The sequence below is a fragment of the Musca domestica genome, unplaced genomic scaffold (genome assembly GCF_030504385.1).
Source record: "Musca domestica strain aabys unplaced genomic scaffold, Musca_domestica.polishedcontigs.V.1.1 1081, whole genome shotgun sequence".
NCBI lineage: Eukaryota > Metazoa > Arthropoda > Insecta > Diptera > Muscidae > Musca > Musca domestica.
Genome location: NW_026712128.1, coordinates 38,295 through 60,408, shown reverse-complemented (window position 1 = coordinate 60,408; position 22,114 = coordinate 38,295). Strand labels below are relative to the sequence as shown.

General features: G+C 33.5%; 1 long non-coding RNA gene across 1 annotated transcript; it reads left to right on the top strand.

Moving 5' to 3' along the window:
• The first annotated feature begins 1,947 nt into the window (after window positions 1-1,947).
• Window positions 1,948-2,924, top strand: LOC109611879 (uncharacterized). The gene is made up of 3 exons (XR_002194157.2): window positions 1,948-2,037; window positions 2,093-2,198; window positions 2,266-2,924. It is a non-coding gene; the product is annotated as an uncharacterized LOC109611879 (long non-coding RNA).
• Window positions 2,925-22,114: the final 19,190 nt, after the last annotated feature.

Genomic DNA, 22,114 nt, shown 5'->3' with positions numbered 1-22,114 from the left:
GACGGGGAATTAATAGTTGCATTTTTTCTATGTCGATCTATAACGTTCCCACAGATCAATGGGATCCGATACTTGTCTTTCTATGCCTGCAACGCTTGCCGGAAGAAACGACAATGCTATGGGAACAAGGTATTAAAAACAAATTGGCCCTTTCTTCGTGGAAAGATTTAGACACCTTTATTTCAGAAAGGATTAACACGCTCGTGTGTTTAGAAGGTTATAGAGAGAAATCCATTCCTTTGCAGGATTCAAATTCGCTTGATACCGTTAGAAAGTCAAAATCTAAATGTTCGTCTTCCCCTTCTATTGGAAAATCGTGTCGTCTTTGTCATGAGAAAATTCATCGCTTTCATTTTTGCTCAAAATTTAAGGAATTATCTCCCGCAAAAAGGTTTGCATTCGTCAAGCGCCACGAACATTGTATAAATTGTTTGGCAAAGGGACATAAACTAGTAAATTGTACTAGTAAAAATAGTTGTTGGAAATGTGGTCAACGTCATCACACGTTATTACATGGCGAGTCATTAAAACCGAATAGTTCGTTTCCGGTTCTGACTCCAAAGGCTTCGTCAAGCACAGCAAAATCGTTGTTGTCAGCTTCAGCCCCAGTTTTTCGTCCCTCGAAATGCATATCCTCCACATCGGTTGGAGTCGAAAATCAAAAATCTAATTTTGTTCGTTCGAAATCGCTGTACAAAATGTCTAAAAGCAACCTTATTAAGTTTATAAAAATGCATTTTTTGGAAGGTAGTTATAAAAAGAAATTGAAAGTTGCAAACAACGTTGTAGGACGACCTTCGCGTAAAATCGGTCTCACGACTGCTGCCGGTGTATATACCGACATTGGCACAGGGTCTCAATTGGAACCCCCCTCGAATATCGTTTCGGGAAACACTTAGCTCGATTGAAGTCCGAATCTGTAACTGCAGGTTCATCTGCGGCTTCAAAGTATTACATATCGTGTATTAACATAGCTTCATTGAAGTCCGAATCTGTTACTGCAGATTCAACTGCGGCTTCATATTATCGTTGTAGCGGAGATGGATCCCGAATCTGTTACTGCAGGTTCATCTGCGTTTCCATTCCCTACATTTTGTTCGAACAAAAAGCTCACACTGCACTATGCATCCCGTACCTATTATTGGAACTAAATTAGATTAAGTTTAATTGTGTTGAAACATGCTTTGATGTTTCAAGGGGGTCGGCATGTTTAATTTAGAATTGTATTGAATATTGCTTTTTATTGACCCCTGGTTTGGTCCTTAATTATTCGTTAAAATGTACGCGCTACGGTTTATTGCAACCTTGTGCTAGCGCCTTTGACGTTTTAACGAGTAATTATTTGTCACTTGTTTTGCCGCCTCCTTTAGACATCAAGGAGTATTTCGCTGTCATTCGGACAGACAACACCCGCAATATCGTTTGCAAGGCACATATCGTTGTGCATAGGAGGCATATTGTTGCCACAGGTAATATCGTTACCACCCACCAAACTAGCAATAAATAGTTCTATATATTAAGAAAAACTATTGTGTTTTATTTCTTTTTATATTTCCCCCCTACGGTCCACTGCTCGACGCATTCGGCGTTTTACTCCCATCGGCGGAGCCCCTCTGAGCTAAACAGTGTCCATCGCACTTGCATCTGAATCGGATGTCGATAGATTTCAAACCCGTCCAGCCTTCGCTTACAATGTCGGTAGATTTCGGACCGCTGGGATGTTTCTCTAGAAAAGTTTCCGAGTAAACTGCACATATTCGTTTCTTTTGTTTCATTTGAAAAAAAAAACAACAATTCTGACATCAGCAGAGAGTTAACTTTTTTCTGTTGAGATTTTTTTACCGTTCTTTTCGAAAAGTTTCCGAGTACTCTGCACATGCTCGGTTGAAATTATTTGAAGAATTTTGTGTATACCACTTTTGTTTTGGTTTTTTGATCAGTTTGTCGGCAGAATTTGAACGGAGCACGTGTGCAGTGTGTTACAGTGAAAAGTTAAAATGATAATTAAAGGAAGATTTGGACCTTCAGAACCTTGTGGTAAGTAAACATTTTTCTACAATTTCTACTTTTATTAATATCTTCAATTGTTTAGCTACACCGTTTAAAAAATCAACGCCACGACAATGTGAACACGTTTTCGTGGCACGATATGCACCAAAATACTGTAAAGGACATCTATTTTATTAGGCTCCTTAAAGGTTTATACCCTTGTGTTTTAAACTTTTTGATAATGTAAATAATATATTTTTCATTTTTATTATTTAGATGCGGAACTGGAACATATTCCGGGAACTACCCATATAAATCATTTCTTCAACTCGGCTAAAGATAGGTTTAACAAACTGTAATTATATTAATTTACACTGAATTTTAATTCCCGCATTCCTTATATTTTACAAAAAGACTTAATAAAAATGTTCTATCATTAAATTGAAAAATATAAACAGAAAAATATAAAGAAAATATCTAAAAATTAGATAAAGTTTTAGTATTTCGGTTTTTCGATCGAATTTCGTATCAAACATCCGAAAAATTTCCGAATTTTGCATTAAAAACATCCTATTATTTTCCTATTTTCGAATGAATTATTCGATTTTTTTCCGATTTTCGAATAAAACTATAGAATATATAAACTCCAAAAATGCATGACATGTATTTTTATGGTGTTAGTGAAAATTTGTATGTATGCTTCACACCTACGATACTTTTTTTGATTTTTCTCGTTCATGATGCTCGATTTTGACGTGTGTGGAGGGATCATGCATATTCTTATTTGCGACGTTTTTATACCCTCCAACACAGTATGGAGGGTATATAAAGTTTGCTTCCGAACGAAATGAAGTAGGTGCATAAAATTTTACTCAAATGTATATTATGTCTGCAGGACTTTTGGTACTGAAAATGGGCCATGTACGTCCACTTTTGGGTATAGCCCCCATATAATAGTACCTCCCTATTTTCAGTATTTTGGTGATTTGAGCCACATTGCTCACCGGAAATAGATACTAGAGCTTATGACAGAAAATTGTCCGCGCAGGTCCACGTCTTCTAGTTTCAAATTTGGTATTTTAAGTTCTTAATGGATATTACAGCCTGTGACAGAAAATTGTCTGTGTCACGTTTTTTCTCTGTGACAGAAAGGTGTCTGTGCAGGTCCACGTTTTGTTATACCCCCATGGTACCTCCCTATATTCAGTATTTTATAATTTTAGCTACATTATTCACCGATTTTTTTTTAAGTTTCGCAGTTGAATATTGTAATGGCTTATGACAAAAGTTGCCTATGCAGGTCCACGTGGTCGTATAGACCCTAATTAACGGCTACATTCTGTATTTTGAGATTTTAACAGATTTGTTACGGATTGCCAAACTCGTTCCAAATGGTGGAGGGTATATCAAACTTACAGCTCTTTTACTGAGAAAAAGTTTTTGAGGTGTTGGAAGTTTACCGGTTTTGCCAGCATTTGGGATGTTAAATTTGTAAAAAATGTATCTTATGTTATCGACATTGTCTGCACAGCACGAAAGCAAAATAAATGCATGAACCTTGCTCGGTGAAAGCTTCATGCACACGCACACGATTTAGATATCATGCATTTTGCCCGTCGACGGGGCACTTTTATTTATAAACTAAAAGCCTCGCTGGGTTTTTACATTGGTACTGCGGTACACTCCAAAGTTGCATAAATTTCTTCAAAGTAGTTTTTATACCCTCCACCATACTATGGAGGGTATATTAACTTTGTCATTCCGTTTGTAACTCCTCGAAATACTCATGTCAGACCCAACAAAATATGTATATATTCTTGATCAGCGTAAAATTCTAAGTCGATTTAGCGATGTCCGTCTGTCTGTCTGTCCGTTTGCCCGCCTGTCCACGTCTTCATATAGCCCCCATATAACGGTACCTCCCGATATTCGGTATTTTGATGATGTTAGCGGCATTATTCACCGGAATTGTTTCAAATTTGATATTTGAAGTTCCAAAGGGATATTACAGCCCATGACAGAAAATTTTCTATGCAGGTCACGTCTTCGTATAGCCCCCACATAACGGTACCTCCTAATATTCGGTATTTTGATGATTTTATCGTCATTGTTCACTGGAATTGTTTCAAATTACGTTTTTAGAATTCGTAATGGGATCTACAGTCTGTGACAGAAAATTGTCTATGCAGGTCCAGGTCTTCGTTTAGGCCCCAAATATCAGTACCTCCCTAAGTTCGGTATTTTGACGTGTACAATACCCACCGAAATTGTTTGAGATGTCGTATTTGAACTTCGTAATGGATGCTACAATCTATTACAGAAAATTGTCTATGCTGGTCTAGGTCTTCGTATAGGCTCCGTATGTCAGTACCTCCCTATATTTGGTATTTTGACGATTTTAGGTACAATACTCACCGAAATTGTTTGAGATGTCGTATTTGAAGATCGTAATCGATGCTACAGCCTATGACAGAAAATTGTCTTTGCAGGTCCAGGTCTTCGTATAGCTCCGATATATATGGTATTTTAATGATATTAGCTACATTATTCACCGTTTATTTCAAGTTTCGAATTTGAATACGGTAACGGCTTATGACAAACAATGCCCATGTAGACGGCTTTATTCTTATAAACCCCATAATTTTTAACAGATTATATTTTGTGAAAATTTTCAAATTCGTTCCAAATGGTGGAGGGTATTCAAAGTTCGGCGCGGCCGAACTTACTGCTTTTTAAATTGTTTTACATTTGCTTAACATTTGTTTGATCATGATAATACATTGGAAGATGCATTATTATTCTTGCAGATGGTCACTATTGTGAATACCCACTTATTTTCAAACATCAATTTTCGGTTATTGATACATCATTTTTTGGTTATTGATACATCATGAGCGGCATTTATATCCTCCCAAGGGTGTATCTAAACACACAAAAAAATCGAGAAATTTTGCATATTTTCTATACATGCCGTTATATGGTTGCCATACCAAAATTTTTTAATTTTGATTAAAAAATACTTTTCAAAGCATCAAAACATTAAAAACCACAACGTACTTTTAAATTGAGGCTATGCCTAATGGGGAACCAACAGTAAACAGTTATTATTATTGCCGGTATTGATTTCACAATACTGACAACTTTAAATGTCAAATTACAGTTCATTCGGTAGAAATTGTAACAAAAACATGCAAAAGGACGAATGTTTACTGGTATTATTATACCTAAACAAAATGACTTATTCGAACTTCCTAGGAATCTTCTTATTCTATATATATAAAAATCAATTGTTGTTCGTTGGTAATGGAATCAGTTGAGAACGGCTGGACCGATTTGCATTGTTTTTTGGCACAAACGTTCGTCATACTCCGAGTTAGGTTTTTAAAAAATAAAATATTGACCACGCCTACTTTTACGCCAACTATTTCGATTTATCTAAAATACTAATATTTGCCAAAATAATGAAGATACCGGTTTGAAAATTATTACCCGTGATACCCGGGCAGAGGAACTGACAACGACTACTTTTTAATCTATATATATGTATTAAAATCATTTGTTGTTCGTTGGTAATCGAATCAGCTAGGAACGGCTGGACAGATTTGAATACTTTTTTTAAAATGTTCGTCCTACCGCGAGTTTGGTTTTTATGACCACGCCTACTTTTACGCCCATTTTTCGATTTACCTAAAATCCTAATATTTGCCAAAATAATGAAGATATTTGTTCCATAGTTAGTATATGACGTACTCTTGACTCTCCCTCCAACCCTATGCATCTGTTTGGGGTCAGAGGAACTGGCCACACATACTTCTTTAAATTTATATGTATACAATTTAAAAAAAAAAAAATAGTAACACATCAGTTGAGAACTGCTTGGCCGAATTGACTCAAATGTCCTTTTGGTTATTTGTAATTGTAGTGGAAACGTTTTCATGAATGAAAATTTTGAAAAAAGCCTCTAGAAAAATCGTGTTTCAGAATGCCTTTTGGAATTGAAAATTCTTATTGAAAAAAAAAAAAAAACGCGAAATTTTGCATATATTCTATACAATTTTGATTAAAAACTACTTCTCAAAGCATCAAAACATTTAAAATCTCAACGTACTTTTATACCTAAACGAAACGTATATATTCTAACTTCCTAAGAATCTATATATATAAAAGAAAGTTGTGTTAGTTACTACGCTTATAACTTAAGAACCGCTGGACTGATTTTAACGATTCATACAAATTCGGAATTGTCTCCTGTCCGAAAAGGATAATATCCAAAAAAATGTGATATATTAACATTTTCATTTTGACTTTTCAAATGTGCAATAGCAATGTTTTATTTTGCATGACTTTTTTCCATTTTAACTTACTTTTTCCTAATGTACATTTGTTGTATATATATATATATATATATATATATATATATATATATATATATATATATATATATGTATATATATATATATATATATATATATATATATATATATATATATATATATATATACATACTAGCTGGCCCGGTCCGCGTTGCCGGCCCGTAGTTTTTGTTTATTATGCATATTTTTAAAAGCATAATTATTCACAGATATGACTGATGTAAGTGTTTGCGTACTGGTCGATTAAAAGTGTTTTAAAATATCTGTACCCATTTATAAGCCGTGGACTTCAATATTTAAACCGTGTGCTTCAAATGTGTGGATGTGCTATACAAATCTATTAAAAAGTATATATGAATGTTATCCACATGTAAGGGATCAAATTAATTTTTAGTATGGTAAAAATCGTAGCAAAATTTTACAGTCAAATGAGAAGCAATTTGGAATTTACTGTATTTTGTACACCTCATAATTGAGGGCTGAATGATTTAAGAATAGGCAAAGTTAATTACTTTTTTAAACCCATTAGCACCTTAGATTGTGCATTAGAGTCCTCATAAGTCCCCTAACCATGTCGGTCTGTTTGTCCGCCAAAAGGTGGACTTGAGGGGATACTATTGCATGGAGAAATTTCTAAAATTTGTGAATATGTTGACATTTTTGTGTAAGATTTTCACCCCGAATACACATTTTTAGCCAAATCCTTTGAAATATGGTAAAATCAGAAGGTACCTTTATATGGGCACTACTCCGAAACATCGACCTACTTTGAAAACTTTCTTCTACCCCTTATAATCCAATATGGCAAATAGAGGCCAACTCAAAATTATAGGTATTTCACACCCATTACCGTAAGATGGGAATTTTTTTTATTTTCCATTTAAATTGTAAATTGGAGACCCCATAAAGTCCATATTTTTCATCATAGTATAATTCAATGTCGATTCGACAAATATTCGGTCCCGTACTACTTTCTTATATTTGTAATTTGTTCATGTTCCCACAATTTATTTCATATAGATGTACATTCCAAATCTACGTTCCCAACCAATATTCTCTTGGGAGTTACAAATTCAATAGAATACAAAATTTTCCTTTCTGACCACACATTAGGTGTGAAAGTGGACTTGGGGATACTCCAATGTGGAGACTTTACTTAAATAATTCCTATGTGGCAATTATCTGTATGATGGTTCCCTTCCCCATGGTAGCATAACAAAATTTTTTAGCCAAATCAATTGATGAATGTGTTCAAGACCAATATGGGCCCTACTCTGAAAATTTCAAATTTTATGCGAAGAGGTTCTGTACCCCCTTAGACACAAAGATGCCTAATAAGGGCCAAAAAATAAAAAGGGACTAAGACCCCAAAAATAGCTTGAACCATACGATGGTTATATAAATATAAAATCGGGTTGTACCCTTATCCGTGAGTTATGATCTATATCATGACCTGCAAAAGCGATTTAAGGTATCTTGAATGTTTGGGAAGAATTTCTGGGAGGATAGAAATCCTTTTCTTAATAAAAGTCCCATTCGCATCTACTATTTTGCACCTTTTATATTTGGTATTTTCCTGATTGTACTCCCAAAGAATTTTGCATTTTGAGCTCTCATTGGACGGATTATTGTCACATAAAAAAGGTATGTTCACGCTTTGAGATGAGGCCCATTAGGCTTTTTCGGTCATTTTTGATTATTTAAATGTGTTCGCATCTTCCAGCTGAACCACGATATAGGCCCTGGAGTTGAAAGGTAGATGTCAGTTTACATTCTATTTCGCACTTATTTTGGTGAAAAATTGTATAGTGAAAAATTATTCTTCATTTTGTTCACAAAAAATCAACTGAATTCAATATGATAATACAAATTGAAAAAAAATTGACAAAAAAAAGAATAACAAATTGTAAAAATATTCAACTTGTTAGCCGATTTTTTACAGCAAATGTTTAAAGGCCCTTACAAAGTTTGTCAATAGAATGTACTATTATTTTAAAAATCGATTCCATTGAAAAAAAATTTTTTTTCGATTTTTTTCCCGATTTCAGAATTTGTGCAATGAGATCTCTTTTTCGTGAGTTTTTAGCGATTTTGAAAAAGTAATTATCTTTTAACTTTGGTGTGACCGCGTTTAATTATTTCGATATCCTCTATTCCGTTTCGCCACCGCATAATTCGGTACTACACTTCCATGTAACCCGCCATCAATTTCAGTTCTCAAGAAATCAAGTCAATTAAATAAATTGGTATTAATATTCGAATTCAAAAATCTATATATATAAATGTAAGTTGTGTTAGTTACTACGCTTATAAGTCAAGAACCGCTGATCTGATTTTAACGATTCATACAAATTCTGAATTGTCTCTTTTCCGAAAAGGATAATATTCAAAAAAATCGCGTAAAAATGTGATAAATTAGCATTTTCATTTTGACTTCTGAAATGTACAATCGTAATGTTTTATTTTGTATGTTTTTTTTTCTATTTTGACTTACTTTTTTCGAATGTACATTTGTAGTGTTTTTTATAATATTTTTTTTTTTCTTTTTGATTCGAATATTAATACCAATTTATTTTGACTCGATTTCTTGAGAACTGAAATAGAAGCCGGGTTACATTGAAGTGTAGTACCATATTATGTGGTGGCGAAACGAAATAGATGTTATCGAAATAATTTAACGCGGTCACACCAAATTTAAGTCAAAATTTCTAAAATCTTGAAAAAAGAGATCTCATTGCAAAAATTCTCAAATCGGGGAAAAAATTACATAAGGTATAACTAAAGAACGGCTTGACAATTCATACAATTTTGGAATGGTATCCAATAAAAATATTAATAAAAAATTTCTTTTTGGCGAATAATATTTGAAATAAAATGAGTGACCTACGTGGACCTACATCTTTCATATGGCAATAATCCGCCCAATGAGAACTCAAAATGCAATTCATTGGAACTGCAGTCAGTGAAATACCGAATATAAAGTGTGCAAAATGGTAGGGCGAATTGGATATTTAGGAAAAAAGAAAGAAATTCTTCCTAAACTTTCAAGATGTCTTAAATCGCTTTTGCAGGTCATGATATATGACCCCCGGATAAGGGTACAACCCTATTTCAAGTATTGTTTACATTTTAACCACTTTTTTCTCACACTCATTTTAATTTGATAAGAAACCATCCTCGCAAAATATGATCATTTTTTTTTGGTATAACCATCATATAATTTAAGCCGTGTTCGGGTTCTTCGACATTTTTTTCATTTTTAGGCCTTATATAGAAATTCTATATCATACAGGTTTTTAACACTCAATTATAGCCTTAGGCTGAAAAATAAGATCAGGCTATTCAAAATATCTAAAACCGACGGTAGATTATTATCTATTATAATTTTTCCCATGAATGTTTATTTCTATTTAGAAATTACTATGGAGTTATTTTACTTATAATAAAAATTGTGCCGCTTTCATAATTCTATAATGCTTAAAAATATGCATTAAAGACTAAAAGTAGGGGCCGGCAACGCGGACCGGGCCAGCTAGTAAAATATAGAAAACACTACAAATGTACATTAGAAAAAAGTAAGTCAAAATGGAAAAAAATCATGCAAAATAAAACATTACTATTGTACAATTCAAAAGTCAAAATGAAAATGTTAATATATCACATTTTTACGCGATTTTTTTTGGATATTATCCTTTTCGGAAAAGAGACAATTCCGAATTTGTTTGAATCGTTAAAATCTGTCCAGCGGTTCTTAAGTTATAAGCGTAGTAACTAACACAACTTCCTTTTATATATATAGATTTTTGAATTCGAATATTAATACCAATTTATTTAATTGACTTGATTTCTTGAGAACTGAAATTGATGGCGGGTTAAATGGAAGGGTAGTACCGAATTATGTGGTGGCGAAACGGAATAGATGATACCGAAATAATTTAATGCGGTCACACCAAAGTTAAAAGATAATTACTTTTTCAAAATCGTTAAAAAAATCACGAAAAAAGAGATCTCATTGCAACAATTCTCAAAACGGGAAAATATCGAAAAAAAATTTCCAATGGAATTGCATTTTAAAACAAAAGTACATTCTATTGACAAACTTTGTAAGGATCTTTAAACAGTTGCTGTAAAAAATCAGCGAACAAGTTGAAGATTTTTTCAATTTGTAATATCATATTGAATTCAGTGAATTTTTTGTGAACAAAATAAAGAATAATTTTTCACTATATACAATTTTTCACCAAAAAAAAGAAATAAGTGCGAAATACGATGGTAACTGACATCTACCTTTCAACTCCAGGGTCTACATCGTCCTTCAGCTGGAAGATGCGCAGACATTTAAACAAACAAAAATAACCGAAAAAGACTAATGGGGCTTTTTTCAAAGCGTGGCCTTATTTCTTTCATGTGACAATAATCCGTCCAATGGGAGCTCAAAATGCAAAAATTTTTGGGAGTACAATCAGTAAAATACCAAATATAAAGGGTGCAAAATAGTAGAGCGAATGGGACTTTTGGTAAGAAAAGGATTTCAATCCTTCCAAAAGTTCTTCCTGAACATTTAAGATACCTTAAATCGCTTTTACAGATCATGATATCGATCATAAATAATCATCGTATGATTTATGCCATTTTTGGAGTCTTCGCCACTTTCTTCTATTTTTGGCCCTTATTTGGCATCTTTGTTTCTAAGGGGGTAGAGAACCTCTTCGCATAAAATTTTCGTAGTAGGGCCCATTGGTCTTGACCACTAAAAAATTGTATTATGCTACCCTGGGGTAAGGAACCATCGTACAGATAATTGCCACATAGAAATTTATTCATGTAAAGTCCCCACATTGGAGTATCCCTAAGTCCACTTTCACATCTAATGTGTGGTCAGAAAAGAATAATTTGTATTCTATGAATTTGTAACCCCCAAGAGAATATTGGTTGGGAACGTAGATTTGGGATATACATCTATATGAAATAAATTGTGAAAACATGAACGAATTACAAATATAAGAAAGTAGCACGGGACCGAATATTTGTTGAATCGTCATTGAATTATACTATGATGAAAAATATGGACTTTATGGGGTCTCCAATTTACAATTTAAATGACAAATAAAATTCGTTCCCATATTACGGTAATGGGTATAAAATAGTAATTATATTTGACTATTCTGAAATCAGTCTGACCTCAATTATGAGGTCATGCTATGTTGTTCTGCTATATTTTCGATTTGGCCACTATTTGTCATCTTGGATTATCAAGGGGGTCCGGCAACGCGGACCGGGCCAGCTAGTATTGTATAAATGTTCAAAGATTAAACTAAATATGTCGCCTTTATTGCGATTTTAACGACCGGCTACATACACAGACGGATGTATATTTGTTGACATAGAATTTTGCACAAATATGGTCTTCAAAAGTTACGAATTCAAACTTACTTTGATTTGGAAAATATTGTTAAGACCTTTATAAGACTGACAATTGAGGTTTGAAAATTTAATTAAATACGATGATACACCGAATATAAAGAGGTACTGATGAATAGGAAATAAATCATAAAGTAGACTTTTCGTAATTTTTTTAACAAATGATTTATTACCTCGAAAATGCTTTTAAGGCCTTCAAAATACCTCAAATCGGCAGGTTATATGGGAAATCAGTATTAAAGGACTACACTTAAGTGTACTGAAATCATAAAATGCCACTTTGGAGCACATTTAGTCGACGAATATTAGGAGATAATATTATATAAGGGCTATATCTAAATGAGAACAAATATACACCTTTTGTAACATCAATAATCCTAAGAATAATATGTGCTAAGTCTGAAAGACGCATATTAAAATTGGTGATCGTAATTATATACATGCGTATATGCAACAAGTCCTTCATTCACCATAAATATGTATTCTGCACTCTAAATAAATAAGTTGAAACGAATACAACAATAAACCACAAATCAAAGAAAACAGCAATAAGCATGAACACCGCCAAATTTGTAGATTGACTATTGTTGCAAGCTAATATTGTTTATCAAAGTTTAGGCTTTTTAAAGAGAAAAGCTAACCATTGACAACTTATATTAGGTTCTTAAAATAAGCATTGCAAGCTAATACTATGGGCCAGGAACGCGGTCCGGGTTAGCTAGTATTGTATAAAAGTTCAAAGATTAACCCAAATATTTTGCCTTATTGCGATGTCAACGATCGGCCGCATACAAAGACGGGTATAGAATAATGACATAGGATTTTACACCGGCAAAAACTAAATTCCATACAATCTGGTCTTCTAAAAGTTACGACTTCTAAATTACTTTTGATTTAGAAAATATACGATGATATAACGAATATAAAGACGTACTGGGGAATAGAAAATAAATCATAAAGTGGACTTTTGTTATAATTTTTCGTCAAATGATTTATAACCTCGAAAATGCTTTTGAGCCATTCAAAATACCTCTAATCGGCCACATTAGAGCCCATTTTGTTGACGAATATTAGGAGATAATATTATATGAAGGCTATATCTAAATGAGAACAAATATATAGCTTTTCTAACATCAATCAGCGTAAGAATAATATAAAAACCTGTGCAAAGTTTAAAAGACGCATATTAAAGAGAGAGGCTCACAGAAATAATTTAATCGAAAGATCCATCCAATGAGAACTTAAATGCAAAATTCATTGGGACTGCAATCAGTGAAATACCGAATATGAAGAGGCACTGTAATATATATACTATACAAAATAGTGGGGCATATTGAAAGTTTAGAAAGAAAGGATTCATATCCTCGGAAATACTTCTGAACCCTTAAACGTAACCTTAAATCACAGCTAACGTTCTATCGTCAGCAATTACAATGCGCCGCAGACAATCATAACGAAGTATAACCTTTATATGAAGGTATCCACTGATTTCAGCTATTCCCATTTTTCAATTCATTTTTAAATTTTTCAATGTCAATGTTTCGGAGTAGCGCCCATATAAGATAACCTCCTGATTTCACCCATTTCAAGGGTTTTGATTATATTTTCAAATCGATTCGGCTTAAAATGTGTATTTAGGGTACTTTGGGGGGTAGAGAACTATCTTACATGGGGACATTAGTAGATGTATAGTTTTAATATTTGTGCTATATTATTTAGGTTTTTAACCCTCAAATTAAAACTTCTGGCTGAAAAATAGGATCAGGCTTGAACCTGTATTGACATTTTTGTGATGCGTATTTATTTCCATAAGCCAGATCTGTGAATTATTATGCTTATGCATTGAAGAAAAAAAATACGAAAAGGCAACGCGGACTGGGTCAGCTTGCAAATATATCTTATCTATATTTCTATATATATATAAAAATCAATTGTTGTTTGTTGGTAACGGAATCAGTTGGAAACGGCTTGACCGATTTGCATAATTTTTTGTACAAACGTTCGTCATACCCCGAGTTAGGTTTTTAAAGAAAAAAATATTAACCACGCCTCCTTTTACGCCCACTATTTCGATTTATATCCTTTATATTTGCCAAACTAATGAAGATATCGGTTTTAAAATTATTACATGACACTGTAGACTTTCCCTCCAATCCTAAGTATTTATTTGGGGGCTGAGGAACTTGCCACGCCTACTTTTTAATCTATATATAAACCAATTGTTGTTCGTTGGTAATTGAATCAGTTGAGACCAGCTGGAACTATTTGGATATTTTTTTTAATGTTCGTCAGTCCCTATTTAGTTTTTATACTAAAAAAAGTGACCACGCCCAATTTTGCGCCCATTTTTTCGATTTATCTAAAATCCTTATATTTGCCAAAATCATGAAGATATATGTTCCACAGTTAGTATACGTAATCTGGCTTCTGGCAGAAATCCTCTTCGCGGAAAATTTTCAATGTCAATGTTTGGAAGTAGGGCTCACATAAAGTTCCTCCTCATTTTACTTTTTTCGAGGGTTTTGATTATATTTTCGAATCGATTTGACTTAAAATGTGTGTTAAGGCTACTTTGGGGTAGAGAACCATCTTACATGAACCTATTATAAACAGTTAATGTATACTTTTTAATATATATGCTATATTATTTAGGTTTTTAACCCTCAAACTAAAACCCTCTTACTGACAAATAGGATCAGGTTTTTTGAGAGACGTATTTGTTTCTATTTAATCGAGTCATAATTTATATTATATGTATTTTCAATTTTGACTAAAAAATACTTTTCAAAGCATCAAAACATCAAAAATCTCAACGCACTTTTAAATTGAGGCTGTGCCTAATGGGGACCCAATAGTAGCCAGTTATTTCCGGTATTGATTTCCCGATATCGAAAACTTTAAATGTCAAGTTACAGATAATCCGGTAGAATTTGTACAAGAACATGCAAAGGACGAATTTTTAGCGGTATTATTATTTTACCTAAACGAAACTGATATATTCTAACTTCCTAGGAATATTGTAGTTCAAATATTAACCTAAATATTTCGCCTTTATTGCGATTTCAACGAATCGAATTAATCGACTTGTAAAAACTAAATACCTTATAAACATGATCTTCTAAAAGTTACGAATTCTGAAATTACTTTTGATTTGGAAAATATTGCAAGACCTTTATAATACTGATAATTAAGAATTGATAATTTAATTAAATACGATGATATAACGAATATAAAGAGGTATTCGGGAATACAAAATAAATCATAAAGTGGATTTTTGTTGTAATTTTCTGACAAATGATTTAAAACCTGTAAAATGCTTTTGAGCCCTTCAAAATACCTAAATTTAGAGCACATTTGGTCGACGAATATTGGGAGATAATATTATATGACGGATATATTTAAATGAAAACAAATATATTCCTTTCGTAACATCAATAATCCTAAGAATAATATGTGCTAAGTCTGAAAGACGCATATTAAATTTGGTGACCCTCTATCGTAATTGCAAATGGCTCAAGGCCATAATTTAATCAACAAAGATTTCAACTTTTTAACATACATCATGGGGTCCCTATTTTTTATAAATCGATGAAACTTTATTTATGATTGTTAAGTTTAAGTCATATTGCCAGGATTTCAATTTAGGAATTACTTCGATTCTGCAGTCCAAACTGCAAGAAATTGACTAGATATGGAACTAATCCATCCAATGAGAACTTAAAACGCAAAATTCATTGGGAGGGCAATCAGTGAAACACCTGTGACTATGCGCTATCGTCAGTAATTACACTGTGGGAAATTACACTTGGAAAATTGTTTGGTTGATAGAAAGAATCCCAAAAAGGGGTTTTAGGGTCCATTTTATATAGCTTAACCAAACACTCAATATTTTATATATATCCACAGAGCTAACACTGCGTACCTCCTTGCCCTGTACCTGTGTTTCTGGAACACAGCGATTATAATGGTACAGGGCAAGGAGGTACGCAGTGTTAGCCCTGTGGACGGTGGTCTCCATCAGAATTGTTTTTTTATTTATATATATATATACTAGCTGGCCCGGTCCGCGTTGCCGGCCCGTAGTTTTTGTCTATTATGCATATTTTTCAAGCATAATTATTCAAAGATATGAATGTTATAAATGTTCACGTACTGGTCGATTAGTTTTTAATTTTTAGTCAAATGAGCAGTAATTTGGAATTTACTGTACTTTGTACACCTCATAATTGAGGGCTAATTGATTTAAGAATAGCCAAAGTTAATTACTTTTTTAAACCCATTAGCACCTCAGATTGTGCATTAGAGTCCTCATAAGTCCCCCTAACCATGTCGGTCTGTTTGTCCGCCAAAAGGTGGACTTGATGGGGTACTATTACATGGATAAAATTCTAAAATTTGTAGATATGTTGAAATTTTTGTGTAAGATTTTCACCCCAAATACACATTTTTAGCCAAATCCTTTGGAATATGTTAAAATGCGAAACATCGACCTACATTGGAAACTTTCTTCACCCCTTACAATCCAAGATGACAAATAGAGGCCAAATCGAAAATATAGCAGAACAACATAGCATGTCAAACTGAAAAAAATCACGTGATTTAAATAAGTAAAACCTATTATCCACCTCATAATTGAGGTCAGACTGATTTCAGAATAGTCAAATATAATTACTATTTTACACCCATTACCGTAATATGGGAACTAATTTTATTTGTCATTTAAATTGTAAATTGGAGACCCCATAAAGTCCATATTTTTCATCATAGTATAAATCAATGACGATTCAACAAATGTCGGCCCCGTGCTACTTTCTTATATTTGTATTTGTTCATGTTTTCACAATTTATTTCATATAGATGTACATCCCAAATCTACGTTCCCAACCAATATTGTCGTGGGGGTTACAAATTCAATAGAATACAAATTTTTTTTTCTGACCACACATTAGATGTGAAAGTGGACTCCAATGTGGGGACTTTACATGAATAAATTTCTATGTGGCAATTTCTATGGTTCCTTACCCCAGGGTAGCATAAATACATTTTTTAGTGGTTAAGACCAATATGGGCCCTACTCCAAAAATTTCAAATTTTATGCGAAAAGGTTCTCTACCCCCTTTAGAAACAAAGATGCCAAATAAGGGCCCAAAATAGAAGAAAGTGGCGAAGACTCTAAAAATAGCTTAAATCATACGATGGTTATTTATGATCGATATCATGACTTGCAAAAGCGATATAAGGTATCTTAAATGTTTAGGAAGAATTTTTGGAAGGATAGAAATCCTTTTCTTACTAAAAGTCCCATTCACTCTACTATTTTGCACCCTTTATATTTGGTATTTTACTGATTGTACTCCCAAATTTTTTTTGCATTTTGAGCTCTCATTGGACGAATTATTGTCACATGAAAGAAGTAGGGCCACGCTTTGAAATAAGCCCCATTAGTCTTTTTCGGTCAAGATGGTAGATGTCAGTTACCATCGTATTTCGCACTTTTTTCATTTTTTTTGGTAAAAATTGTATATAGTGAAAATTATTATTTATTTGTTCACAAAAAATCACTGAATTAAATATGATATTACAAATTAAAAAAAAAATGACAAAAGAAGAATAACAAATTGAAAAAATCTTCAACTTGTTCGCTGATTTTTTACAACAACTGTTTTAAAGATTCCTACAAGTTGTCAATAGAATGTACTTTTATTTTAAAATTCAATTCCATTGGAATTTTTTTTTTTGATATTTTCCCGTTTTGAGAATTTTTGCAATGAGATCTCTTTTTTCGTGATTTTTTAACGATTTTGAAAAAGTAATTATCTTTTAACTTTGGTGTGCTCGCAATTAAATTATTTCGGTATCATCTATTCCGTTTCGCCCACCACGGTACTACACTTCCATGTAACCCGCCATCAATTTTAGTTCTCAAGAAATCAAGTCAATTAAATAAATTGGTATTAATATTCGAATTCAAAAATAAAATATAAAAAACTCTACAAATGTACATTAGAAAAAAGTAAGTCAAAATGGAAAAAAATCATGCAAAATAAAACATTACTATTGTACACTTCAAAAGTCAAATGAAAATTTTAAAATTTCACATTTTTACGCGATTTTTTTTGGATTTATCCTTTTCTGCCAAGAGACCATTCCGAATTTGTGTTAAATCGTTAAAATCAGATCAGCGGTTTCTTGAATTATATGCGTAGTAACTAACACACTCCTATATATAGACAGGTTAGAAGTATGCGTGGCCAGTTCCCTGGCGCCCCAAATAAATTCCTAAGTTTGGAGGGAAAGTCAACAGTATCTCGTGTAATAATTTTCAAACCGATATCTTCATTATCTGGCAAATATAAAGATTTTAGATAAATAAAGATAGTGGGCGTAAAAGTAAGCGTGGTCAATATTTTTTTCTTTAAAAACCTAACTCGGGGTATGACTAACGTTTGTACAAAAAATTATGCTAATCGGTCCAGCCGTTTTCAACTGATTCCGTTACCAACAAACAACAATTGATTTTTATATATATAGATTTACTTTTTATACCACCCACCATTCTACGGAGGGTATATTAACTTTGTCATTATGTTTGTAACTCCTCGAAATATATATAATACACCCTACGATCTAGCGATGTCCGTGTGTGTATCTGTTATAATCACGCTTAACCTGCCGGTAGGCAGGTAGTTGGTAAATGGCCTCCATAAACATTTTTCATCAGATTTGGTACAAGATATAAAATACAGCCTTGAAATGTCTTTGCCAATTTTTTTCAAGATCTGTTCAGATTTAAATATAACTTCTAATTTGGGATCAATGAGGCACCTAACATACTGTGTTTGTCCAATCAGGATGCATTTTCCAAATCTGCTAAGATTGGACCAAATCAATTCAGATAACACAGTCAAATTTAGTGGAAACCGATTCAGTTAAAAATATATCTGCCATATAGCTCCACAGCCACGATTATAGATAGGTGTTTTTATTAACCTTACACAAATCCAGACTAGAAACGTATATTTGCTACGGGCTCTACTCTGTTCTGCTAAATATGCATATTGGTGGTTAATGGATTTTATTACAAATGTCTTTGACTACTATCATACCTATTTCACTCATTCACTAAGCTATCATATTTGTTTAATTGCTCACTAAAAACTGAAATTATGTGGAAGACGGAAAATGTATTCGACCTAAACAATTAACACTCTTAACAAGAAAATTGAATTAATGATGAACGTTATTCAAAAAGAGCACGACCAAAATAGTCCATTTCAATGAACTAAGATAATTGGCCACATAAATACACGCGCACTGTGGTCGAATAACAAATACCCTAATTAAATTGTGCTTTCGGCATGGAAGTATCAAAATAGAAATGTCAGAAATAGAATGAATTGAAACAAATGTTGGTTATGAATTGTCTTTGGTGTTTCTATCCCAACATACCAAAAATACAATACAGCTTGAGAATAATATTATGAAAATAGTTTATCATAAGAATTTTTCAACAATGCTTGAGAAACACTTTTTTGCACAAACTTTTCTCAAATCTGTCCTTTGTTGACAAATTTGTTTTGATTTTTTTTTTTGTGAAAATTGTCAACAAAAAATTATTTTCTTTGGTTAAAATCAAAATCACGCGAATTTAGGACCCATTTCCGGACGAAACTCTAAGGTAATGATGAATAATAAATCTGGGAATCTGTAGTATAAATTATTTCAATCTCATTTCAGAATGGAGGCGTCAAAAAGTTGCAGGAATTCAACAGAAGTGAAGAATAAGTGGAGGAGATACAGAAGCTCAAATAAGGGGAAAGAAAGCATCTAGGTATCAAGGCAACAGGATGCAGTGACAGCTGGGATGGCAATCAATGAATGAAATGTGTAAAATAATTAAAAAATGAATAAAAAATATTTTTTACCATTGAAAAAATAAGCTTTATAAAATATTACTTTCGTAAGCTTATTCTGCAATTACAAGAATAAGCTTATGAATAAGGGTTCCTTTTCGATTATTCTATAATTGTTAAACAAACATTTCTCAATACATTCTCAAGATTTTCTCAAGCTTTAGGCTTATGTTTATAAGCTTATTAAAATATTATTCTCAAGTCAATTTGGTATGTTGGGATATTTTCCTTTTCTCGGCTTCGGGCATTGGCAGCCCAAAGCTCTTTTTCTTGTTGTCCAATGCAAGGCTATGTATTATTAAAAGTTTTTCAATTAACTGATTTGTCATTAACTTTTGTTGTGCCTGTTGAAAGCCATGGAAGAATCTAACTAATATTCTATTCCTCAGTAACGACAGATTACACTCATACATACGTGCATATTCCCAGCGAAGCAAACTGTGAGTGTTTGGTCTGACTTTGAGTTGATAGTCGGATGAAACTTCCGAATTCGAATGCGTGTTTGGTCCGAAGAACTCAGCACCAAGGAAGTAGAACAGCTTCGTAAAACTACAAGAATACAGTCAAAATTATGTGCAACACGTTGCTTTCATTTATTCGATATTTTCCCTAATTTTTTGGAATGGCTTAAATAGGGCGAAACCGGATACCGTAGTTATTTTGTTGTTGCAAAATAGTCAGGGTTATTCCCATTATTGTTGTTTTATAAAAACAACGTTTGTTGTTGTTAGTGGAGAAAGATGATAGTGTTTACTATAGGATAAGGCAGGGAATACCAAGATTTCGGAAAGCGCCACCAATCCTTAGTTTTTGTCTGGGGATATTCTCCCCAGTCGTTATTGTAAATAACTCCTACGACCGTAGTTTTTTATACCCTCCACCATAGTATGGTGCCCACAACATGTATATATATATTCTTGATCAGCATTAATTTCTATGTCGATTTAGCGAAACCTCTCGAAACCCTAATATAACGGCTACATTCGGTATTTTTAAGATTTTAAGAGAATTTTTAAAACACACTTAGGGTGGCAATATATAAAACGCTTTTTCGACTGGCTTAGGTCATCGGCTGGCTTCTTCGGAAAAAGAACAAAAGAGCGTAGATCCAAAATCTAACTAAGTTCACCTAAATCTCCTTTGTTCCTCTACGAAGAAACCAGCCGTTGACTTAAACCAGCCAAATAAGCATTTTATGTATTCTCACCTTAACCGTGGCAATAACAGTTCACAATTCTTGAGCAATCAATACCTTTTGAATATATAGGATAATGCAAAATATCATACACAGGGGATAATGTTCATCTAAAAAGTTCAACATTGGTTCGCTGGGCTTCTAATGAACACTTTTTGGCGCTTCAAATATTTCCATCGAAAGCCATTGCAGCCTGTCTCGCCTTATGATTTGAGAATATGGCTACTCTTTCGTTTGGAAAATTGGCAAATTGGGGGGCCATTTGCCCCATCCAGGCTTCACACAACACATTTCTTCATAATTAGCATTTACAAGAAGGACGTGCAAAACGGGTTATGCGGTGCCGGCATTTGAATAGGCTTTGATTTGTGTGATGTCGATGGGGATGGGGATGACTCCATTGGTTGTAGTGGATGCGTGTTTGTATGGCTGCGACGGGTGACTGTCAGACTGGCGGCTTAACTAACTCACTTGAATGACGGGGTGAAGCGGAGAATGAAAGCCTATGAGAAATAGTCATTCGTGTGGGAATCAACGGTGAACAAGTATTGGTTTGGGTGAAGAATGCTGATAGCCTGTTTTCTTCTTCCATACCCACAATTCCTTGGCAATGGCTTGATGAAGATATTTGGAAATAAATTTACTGCTACTTTGACAATAGCGATGGTGTCATTAATACTAATGCCTAATCCGTACAAACGTTCATATTTTCATTTTCTTTGACAATTTCCCACCAATTTGTTTTTTGTCAACTAAGTGACACAATTGCTCACTCACCACCGTTGTTGTGGAGACTTTAGACGCTTGGTTGCTGCCTGTTTTAAAGGAGTTGTTCCCAATTCTAATTGGACTCAGCAATCCATCAAGTACGTCAAACGGCAAACGTTAAACGACCGACTAACTTACCGACCTATCGACTTGCAAGACCAACCAGTCGGCGATACCCTTTTACTTCGCGTTAAAAATATATAATCCACAGCTATTTAAATGACGAAGAGGCAATTTCTTGCCTTTAGCCCAACGCACGCCTCGTTGTTTGTTTTCTCTTCATAATATTGATTGGGCGAAGGTTAAAGGAAAATGTATTAACTTTTAACAATTCTTTTCGTGTGACCCAAAGTCACAGTCTGACGTTCCGTTTGGGGAACTGCTGCAAGTACGGAACTTAAAACACTCACACACTAACACTTGTCCTGCTTCACTTTGGCTGGCTCCGGTTCTGT